Raw genomic sequence first — 9,806 nt, forward strand, 5'->3', positions numbered from 1 at the left:
AAACGACACTTTTGTTTCCAAATGAAATATCCACCGTTTGTGTGACACCTACTCTACTACTACTACACTGTCATGAAAGCTGTCATGAAAATAAAATTCATTTTGGAACTAACAAACCTTAGTACATAAGTAATTATAATTTATTAGCAAGTATGAGACTGTGCAAAAGTGCATTTTACTGTATGAGACTGGAATCTTCCTCATTCTACTGGTTGAGGAATTTCAAGTGGGCGTTTGTTTGTCTAATAAACCCATTTGAAGAGGAGCTTTAGTATTCAACACCAGTGATTCTCAACCCTTTTAATTCCAGATTGATATGCATTAGGCCACAGACCCCCATTAGAGATATTTTAAATCTAATGTACACTATGTACACTCTTAAAGCTCCTTTTTAGACTAAGTGATATTTACCGTGAATTCACAGGTTTTGGATTTGTTTCCATACACTACGGTTCGGTTTCAGATAAGGTTCTCAGAACCTAATTATGGGCCCCTCTCTGGAGGTGAGTTATGGGAACCCATTAGGCCTACTCAGAACTTATCATTTAAATAGAACAGCTATTTTCTCTTTTTTTATGAGGTTTTGTTCATGACATACCTCCCCCTTCTCGGTGGTTCTGATTATAATGGAAACAAATCACAGAACTTCACATCAGGTCCAATCTGCTCAGTTCAAATCTTATTGAATGTGTGACTTTGAGGACATTAAGTACGCAATGACACTTTTTCGGGGTTTCGGGCATAAAAGTATGGTAATCGGGCCAGCCGGCAATAGGTGCCCTTTTGAAATTCCAGCCCCTGCCTCTCCAAATCCCTCCACACGTCCCTGCCCTCAATGACCCCTGGGGGTCCCAGGGCCCCACTTTGAGAACCACTGGCCTACAGTGTATATTGGCTACAGCAGAGCCCTGGGGCTACAGGGCTCTTGGGCTCCCTGCTTCCCTCTAGTGGCTGCAGTGGAACTGCTCTCTGGGGATAACAGTACAAGGCCTATACTATGGCCTAATACCTGTCAATGTGCTGCTGTTACAAATGGATGGGACCCTTTCCTCCCAACCTGTCTGTTGCTAGTCCAGTGGATTGCACTTTGCACTGGCTCCCAGTTAATTATAGAATACATTTTAAGACTCTTGTAATCACACACAGAACCCTCCATGGCCAGGCACCTCCACATCTATGTGAACTACTCCAACCTTATGTGCCCAGCAGGTCTTTGAGATCCTCATCCCATAAGCCCTGCCTGGTTGTTCCTCCCACAAAACTAAAAACTAAAGGTGATCGAGCCTTTGCTAGTTTTGCCCCCAGACTATGGAATGATCTCCCCTTCCACCTAAAAAACGTGGCCTCTGTGGACCTTTTAAAAAAACTTTTAAAGATTCACCTATTCAAACAGGCCTTTACATAGCCTTTTATGATTACAGATTTTGTGTTGTAACTTGTAACACAATCCTGTATTGATTTCTTGATTACTTGATTTTCACCGGCTCATTGGTTAAATGCAGATTGTTTTATGTTTTATTTTTGTCTTCTTATTCTATGTTTGCTTTTATTGTTGTGAAGCACTTTGTGACTCTGATGTCTGTGAAATATGCTCTACAAATAAAATGTACTTAATACTTACTTACTTACACTTAGGCCAATTGTGAGAAGAAGGGCTGGGGGCGAGCCGCGGCCATAACATTTAAGACCACAATTATTGATTACTGACTATTACTGATCAATCGATCAATAATGCTCATCACCACTATAGTATCCACTACTATGGCTGTTATATTTACCTTACCTCACTCTGGATTGCTGTTGGTACATATTCATTAATATATTCATTGTTGATACACTGTTATAATATATTCACTAAGTGCATGACTGTATTATATGAATTCATATTCATTGTTGTATTCACACACACACACACGCATGCACGCACGCACGCACGCACGCACGCACGCACGCACGCACGCACGCACGCACGCACGCACGCACGCACGCACGCACGCACGCACACACGTAACAGCTCCTACCAGCTCTTGCCTCTTATAAAGCCATCCATGTTTAGCCAGTTAGTCTCTCTAAAAACTTGCTATCCTCTTTTTCATATCTTTAATTTTCCTGTAGGCATAACTCTGTTATCTGAACATGAATAACTACAGTTCAGACTAGTGCCGACACGTTTTTCCACCTCTTTTCTCACATTGACCAGTAGAAATACTTTGTTACTAAGTAAGTAAAAGTCTGGTATTTGACATTTACTTGAGTAAAAATTTAAAGTATTGGTATCAAAATGTACTTAAAGTACCAAAAGTAAGTACTCATCATGCAGAATGTCCCATTTCACAAGGTATCGTATACAATCTTTTGAAAATAGCTGATCTACAAGCTCACAAAAAGGTGAAACATTTATGGTGAAATGTAACGCTGAAATGAAATGCGATGAGTACAGGGAATGGAAATAACGTGTGAAGTGAAGCCAGTCCCATTAAGCCAGTGCCAGGCTATTTGTTGGCGCTGTAAAGGCCCCTGCATGCTATCACCTTTAGGTGATAGGGTGATCACCTCATGGTAGCATGCAGGGGCCTTTACAGTACCAACTCATAGACCAGTCGGTTCTCAAACTGTGGATGACAGATGACAGTGAAGTGACAATTTAAGGACTTTTAAGACCTTAAATTGTCCTAAAGGGGAAGACCACTAATTTTCAACATTGAACTATGTCTTTAATACACCTTAGAGCTGTTGTGTGGAAATACAACACAGAAGGGGGGGGGGGCTTTTTTCTTATTTCCACACAACAGCTCTAAGGTGTATTAAAGACATAGTTCAATGTTGAAAATTAGTAGTCTTCCCCTTTAAAACACTTTAAAGACATTTTTAATTGGCTTACTTTTGAATCTTCCCCAAAATAACATATTTGAACAGGGGGCCTCCATATCTATGTGACCTGCTCCAACCTTATGTGCCCAGAAGGTCTCTGAGATCCTCATCCCAGAAGTCCTGCTTGGTTGTTCCTCCCACAAATTAAACTAAAAACTAAAGGTGATCGAGCCTTTGCTAGTTTTGCCCCCAGGCTATGGAATGATCTCCCCTTCCTAAAAACTGTGGCCTCATGTGGACATTTAAAAAAAAACGTTTAAAGACTCACCTATTCAAACAAGCCTTTACATAGCCTTTTATGATTACAGATTTTGTGTTGTAACAATCCTGTATTGATTTTTTGATTACTAATTTTCACCGGCTCATTGGTTAAATGCCGATTGTTTTATGTTTTATTTTGCTTTTATTGTTGTGAAGCACTTTGTGACTCTGATGTCTGTGAGCAGGGCTGGGGTGAGCTGGGGTGAGCTGGGGTCAGCTTTACTGTAGTTCTGGGCTCAGCCCTTACTATAGTCTATTCATTAAACCCACTAGATTTGGGTTTTAGGCTACTTTGTATCTACTTGATTGGATGGGCCAGCTGTGACCACTACCTTGGACTGTATCAGCTGTGTGAGAGAGGCTGTGTGTGCAATTATACATGACATAGTCTGTTATTTAATGCATTTATGGTGAAATGTAACGCTGAAATGAAAGGCGATGAGTACAGGGAATGGAAATAAGGTGTGAAGTGAAGCCAGTCCCATTAAGCCAGTGCCAGGCTATTTGTTGGCGCTGTAAAGGCCCCTGCATGCTATCACCTTTAGGTGATAGGGTGATCACCTCATGGTAGCATGCAGGGGCCTTTACAGTACCAACTCATAGACCAGTCGGTTCTCAAACTGTGGATGACAGATGACAGTGAAGTGACAATTTAAGGACTTTTAAGACCTTAAATTGTCCTAAAGGGGAAGACCACTAATTTTCAACATTGAACTATGTCTTTAATACACCTTAGAGCTGTTGTGTGGAAATACAACACAGAAGGGGGGGGGGGCTTTTTTCTTATTTCCACACAACAGCTCTAAGGTGTATTAAAGACATAGTTCAATGTTGAAAATTAGTAGTCTTCCCCTTTAAAACACTTTAAAGACATTTTTAATTGGCTTACTTTTGAATCTTCCCCAAAATAACATATTTGAACAGGGGGCCTCCATATCTATGTGACCTGCTCCAACCTTATGTGCCCAGAAGGTCTCTGAGATCCTCATCCCAGAAGTCCTGCTTGGTTGTTCCTCCCACAAATTAAACTAAAAACTAAAGGTGATCGAGCCTTCGCTAGTTTTGCCCCCAGGCTATGGAATGATCTCCCCTTCCTAAAAACTGTGGCCTCATGTGGACATTTAAAAAAAAACGTTTAAAGACTCACCTATTCAAACAAGCCTTTACATAGCCTTTTATGATTACAGATTTTGTGTTGTAACAATCCTGTATTGATTTTTTGATTACTAATTTTCACCGGCTCATTGGTTAAATGCTGATTGTTTTATGTTTTATTTTGCTTTTATTGTTGTGAAGCACTTTGTGACTCTGATGTCTGTGAGCAGGGCTGGGGTGAGCTGGGGTGAGCTGGGGTCAGCTTTACTGTAGTTCTGGGCTCAGCCCTTACTATAGTCTATTCATTAAACCCACTAGATTTGGGTTTTAGGCTACTTTGTATCTACTTGATTGGATGGGCCAGCTGTGACCACTACCTTGGACTGTATCAGCTGTGTGAGAGAGGCTGTGTGTGCAATTATACATGACATAGTCTGTTATTTAATGCATTTATGGTGAAATGTAACGCTGAAATGAAAGGCGATGAGTACAGGGAATGGAAATAAGGTGTGAAGTGAAGCCAGTCCCATTAAGCCAGTGCCAGGCTATTTGTTGGCGCTGTTAAAAACTCATATAGCCCTCACCCCAGCAGGGCGAGCAGGGCTTGGGCGAGCCGCGGGCATAACATTTAAGACCACAATGATATATTACTGACTATTACTGATCAATCGATCAATAATGCTCATCACCACTTTAGTATCCACTACTACATGGCTGTTATATTTACCTTACCTCACTCTGGATTGCTGTTGGTAACGTAACAGCTCCTACCAGCTCTTGCCTCTAATAAAGCCATCCATGTTTAGCCAGTTAGTCTCTCTCAATGGCAAGTATTGCCAGGTTATAAATATACAGTATAATTAAAAACAACCTTGCTACCTCTTTTTCATATCTTTAATTTTCCTGTAGGCATAACCATGTGTTATCTGCACAGGAATAACTACAGTTCAGACTAGTGCCGACAGGTTTTTCCACCTCTTTTTTCACATTGTCCATGTCCTTGTTTATGGCTCTAACCAGGCAGGCGTGTGCACACATAGAAGGGGGCTCAAAAGGGGGGCTCAAGTCCCTGCCCTTTTAACGTCTACAAAAAGTGCCCTCTCCAAACCATGAATGCAGCTTTTACCAGTGGTTCATTCACTTTGCATCTTTTTAGGGGCTCAGCTGTAGTTCTGGGATACGTGGATACGCTTTTTACGAAACTCGGCCATATAATAGATGGTCATGAAAAAACTATCAAGAAATAAATCTCACAATCTTTCGTCAAAAGGTGGCGCTATAGCACTCAATTGAAAATGCCAAAGGTACAACTCATGCCCTGTTTGACATACAGCCATGAAACTTCAAAACCGTTATGCGTCTACTCATGATGAACAACTTTCACACTCTGACTTTTGACCTCTGACCTTTAGATCTCCCACCATTTTGAATTATATGAAAAACAGTTAAAACCTATCTCCTCCTGGGATTTTGGAGTAATCTGCATGAAACTTTTTACACATGAACTTTGGACCTATGCCGACCAAACAATGCTTTGATTTGACAATGATTTTCCATAAGTGAAAAAATGAAGCTTTAATGAGCCAATGAATATTGCAGTTTTATGACAATTATTCATCTGCCCCTAACACATACATGCAGACTCACATTTCTTTGAAACTTTGCGGTAATGTTGAGGGTCATTCCAAATATCACTGAAACCAATCTTACTCCAATTGGTCAAAGGGGGGCGCTATAGCGATTTTTTGAAAATGCAAACTTTAAACAGGCAAAAGTCATGCCTCGTTTGGCCGACAGCCATTAAACCTGCTTACACATGTGCCTTGACTTATGAGGAACACATCTATCACGTTGACCAGTAAGCTCCGCCATTAGATTGTCCGCAATTTTGAGCAGTTTGAAAAACACTTAAACCCAGATTCTTTTAGCTATTTGCGTGAAACTGTATTATCTGTGTGATCTATTTTTTCACAAGTCTTGTCTGTTGGTCCAATGGCTTCTCCCTTAAGCGAGTGCCTCAAGACCAAAGGGTGCCGGTTCAAGCCTCACTTGATGCAGACTCATTTAAGTTGAATTGCAAAAAACATGGCTGTATCAATGAATACATGTGCAAACGGTAAAGATAACATGAAATACTTATTTGAGAGTATGTTTTTTCAATGTATGACGTACTTCATTGTGAAAATAGCCGATCTACAATCTCACAACTTTTCAGATAGCAACGTTTTGTGAGCTTGTAGATCGGCTGCTTTCACTGCTTTCGGTTTCGAGGAGACATACAATTTCTCTATTGGTAAATGGTTTGTGAACGAGTGATCTTAGTGTTAGTGTTAGTGTGAATTCTTTTTTCACTGGTTCTGGTCTATTTGTTCCAATAGCGTCTCGCTTCAGCATCAGCCTCTGGATCGCAGGGTCGCCGGTTCATGCCTCACCTCTTGCTGGCTACTTTTCAATTGTATCGCACAAAACATGACTGTATCAATTAATGCATGTGCAACTGTTAAAGGTAACATGAAATGCTTCTTGGAGAGAGTATGTTTTTGCAATGTATGACAAACTTCATTGTGAAAATAGCCGATCTACAATATCACAACTTTTCTGATAGCAACATGTTTCTGAGCTTGTAGATCGGCTGCTTTCACTGGTTCACTTTTATCTTCAACTGACAACCTCAGCCTGGACAAAGCTATAGCACTATAGGTAGTGTTGCAGCCTGTCAATCCGAAAGTTGAGGGTTCGATCCCTGTTAATGGCAATAGGTTGAGTTGTCCAATCAATCCATTCTGCTTCCATCTCTCTCTCTCTTCAATCTATTATGTTTCCATGTCTCTCTCTCTTCAATCTATTCCGTTTCCATGTCTCTCTCTCTCTCTTCAATCTATTCCGTTTCCATGGCTCTCTCGCTCTCTCTCTCTTCAATCTATTCCGTTTCCATGTCTCTCTCTCTCTTTCTCTTCAATCTATTCCGTTTCCATGTCTCTCTCTCTCTTTCTCTTCAATCTATTCCATTTCTCTCTCTCCCTCTCTCTCTTCATTCACTGGCCCCGTATTATTGCTGCTTGCAGCTATATTTACGGGGCCAGAGCTCTCAGCTCTGGACCTGTTTTAACTCTTTGACTGCGGACGACGCGATAACGCGTCAAGTGCTACTTTGTCCAGTTGGCCGTCGACGCGCTGGACGCGCTGGACGCGCGTTCATTGTTTAATCTCTGATTGCGCTATGCTGCTTAATATTCAATGTTATTCTCAAGTTCCACTTACTTCACGGACATCTGCATCCGGTTTCATGGCCTGGATTCCGTTTCCGGTTTTTGATTTTTTTCCCCAGTCATTTTCGTCCAAAATAGGTAAATAAACGGGTTTTCACACGGTATAACGGACAAACGGACAGCTTCTCTTCTATAATCTATGGTCTGGGTGACGATCAGTCATCGCCGTCGTGCATCACAACGTAATTTTCGCTGATCAAAACAATCTGGGTGACGTCACATCCGTTTTCATGTTTTTCCTTGTCTAATCTATGAAGAAGGGTGAGAGAGACCCAACGACATGATCACGCTGTCATGTGCTGCTCCCTGGTGGCGGATTTGTGCTGGGTCTTTATATTATGTGTCCTTAAATTATTTTCATGAGAAAAATTCAAAATAAAAAAATAAAAAAACACGAAAATTGCTGGCACTGGGGGAGTACTTTATGAAAATACTCTGGCAGTCAAAGAGTTAATGTTCCCCTCTTTTTTCTTCTCCCACTTTTGGCATACGCTTTTTACGAAACTTGGCCATATGGTAGATGGTCATGAAAAACTATCAAGAAATAATTCTCACAATCTTTCGTCAAAAGGTGGCGCTATAGCAAAATGCCAACTTTGAACAGGTACAACTCATGCCCTGTTTGACCTACAGCCATGAAACTTCAATATACATATGCGTCTACTCATGATCAACAACTTTCACACTCTGACTTTTGACCTCTGACCTTTAGATCTCCCACCATTTTGAATAATATGAAAAACAGTTAAAACCTATCTCCTCCTGGGATTTTTTAGTAATCTGCACGAAACGTTTTACACATGAACTTTGAACCTATGCCGAAAAACTGATGCAAAAGATTTTCCATAAGTGAAAAAATGAAGCTTTAATGAGCCAATGAATATTGCAGTTTTATGACAATTATTCATCTGCCCCTAACACATACATGCAGACTCACATTTCTTTGAAACTTTGCGGTAATGTTGAGGGTCATTCCAAATATCACTGAAACCAATCTTACTCCAATTGGTCAAAGGGGGGCGCTATAGCGATTTTTTTTAAATGCAAACTTTAAACAGGCAAAAGTCATGCCTCGTTTGGCCGACAGCCATTAAACCTGCTTACACATGTGCCTTGACTCATGAGGAACACATGTATCACGTTAACCAGTAAGCTCCGCCCTTAGATTGTCTGCAATTTTGAGCAGTTTGAAAAACACTTAAACCCAGGATTTTTCAGCTATTTGCGTGAAACTGTATCATCTGTGTGATCTCCTTTTTCACAGGTTCTTGTCTGTTGGTCCAATGGCTTCTCCCTTAAGCGAGTGCCTCACGACCGCAAGGTTGCCGGTTCAAGCCTCACTTGATGCAGACTCATTTAAGTTGAATTGCAAAAAACATGACTGTATCAATGAATACATATGCAAACGGTAAAGATAACATGAAATGCTTATTTGAGAGTATGTTTTTTCAATGTATGACGTACTTCATTGTGAAAATATCCGATCTACAATCTCACAACTTTTCAGATAGCAACGTTTTGTGAGCTTGTAGATCGGCTGCTTTCACTGGTTTCGGTTTCGAGGAGACATACAATTTCTCTATTGGTAAATGGTTTGTGAACGAGTGATCTTAGTGTTAGTGAAACAGGGGCTTGGTTCATGACAGAAGGCAAAAGTGTATGATCTTCAACAGACAACTTCAGCCTGGATGAAGCTATAGCACTACTTGTAGTGTCTCATTCTGTGAGTCCGAAGGTTGAGAGTTTGATTCCTGTCAATGGCAATAGGTTGAGCTGTCTGTTTCTCTCACTCTGTCTGTCTATCTGGCTCTGTCTGTAGGTGGGTCATTCCACTTTTCAATTGCATCGCACAAAACATGACTGCATCAAATAATGCATGTGCAATTTTTTAAGACATTACAATCTAATATTTAATTCAGACACTGTGAAACCACATGTTGCTTTTCACTTGGCAGGATGTAAAATGTCATCTCTCTCTCTCTCTCTCTCTCTCTCTCTCTCTCTCTCTCTCTCATCTCTCTCTCTCTCTCTCTCTCTCTCTCTCTCTCTCTCTCTCTCTCTCTCTCTCTCTCTCTCTCTCTCTCTCTCTCTCTCTCTCTCTCTCTCTCTCTCTCTCTCTCTCTCTCTCTCTCTCTCTCTCTCTCTCTCTCTCTCTCTCTCTCTCTCTCATTCACCAGGTCAGGTCTGTTGGTCCAATGGCTTCTCGCTTAAGTGTGTGCCTTAGAACCTCAAGGTTGCCAGTTCAAGCCCCACTTGATGCAGACTTCATTTAAGTTGCATTGCACACAACATGATTGTGTCAATTAATGC

This window comes from Gymnoscopelus braueri (genome assembly GCF_963280865.1).
Source record: "Gymnoscopelus braueri genome assembly, chromosome: 15".
Taxonomy (NCBI): Eukaryota; Metazoa; Chordata; class Actinopteri; order Myctophiformes; family Myctophidae; genus Gymnoscopelus; species Gymnoscopelus braueri.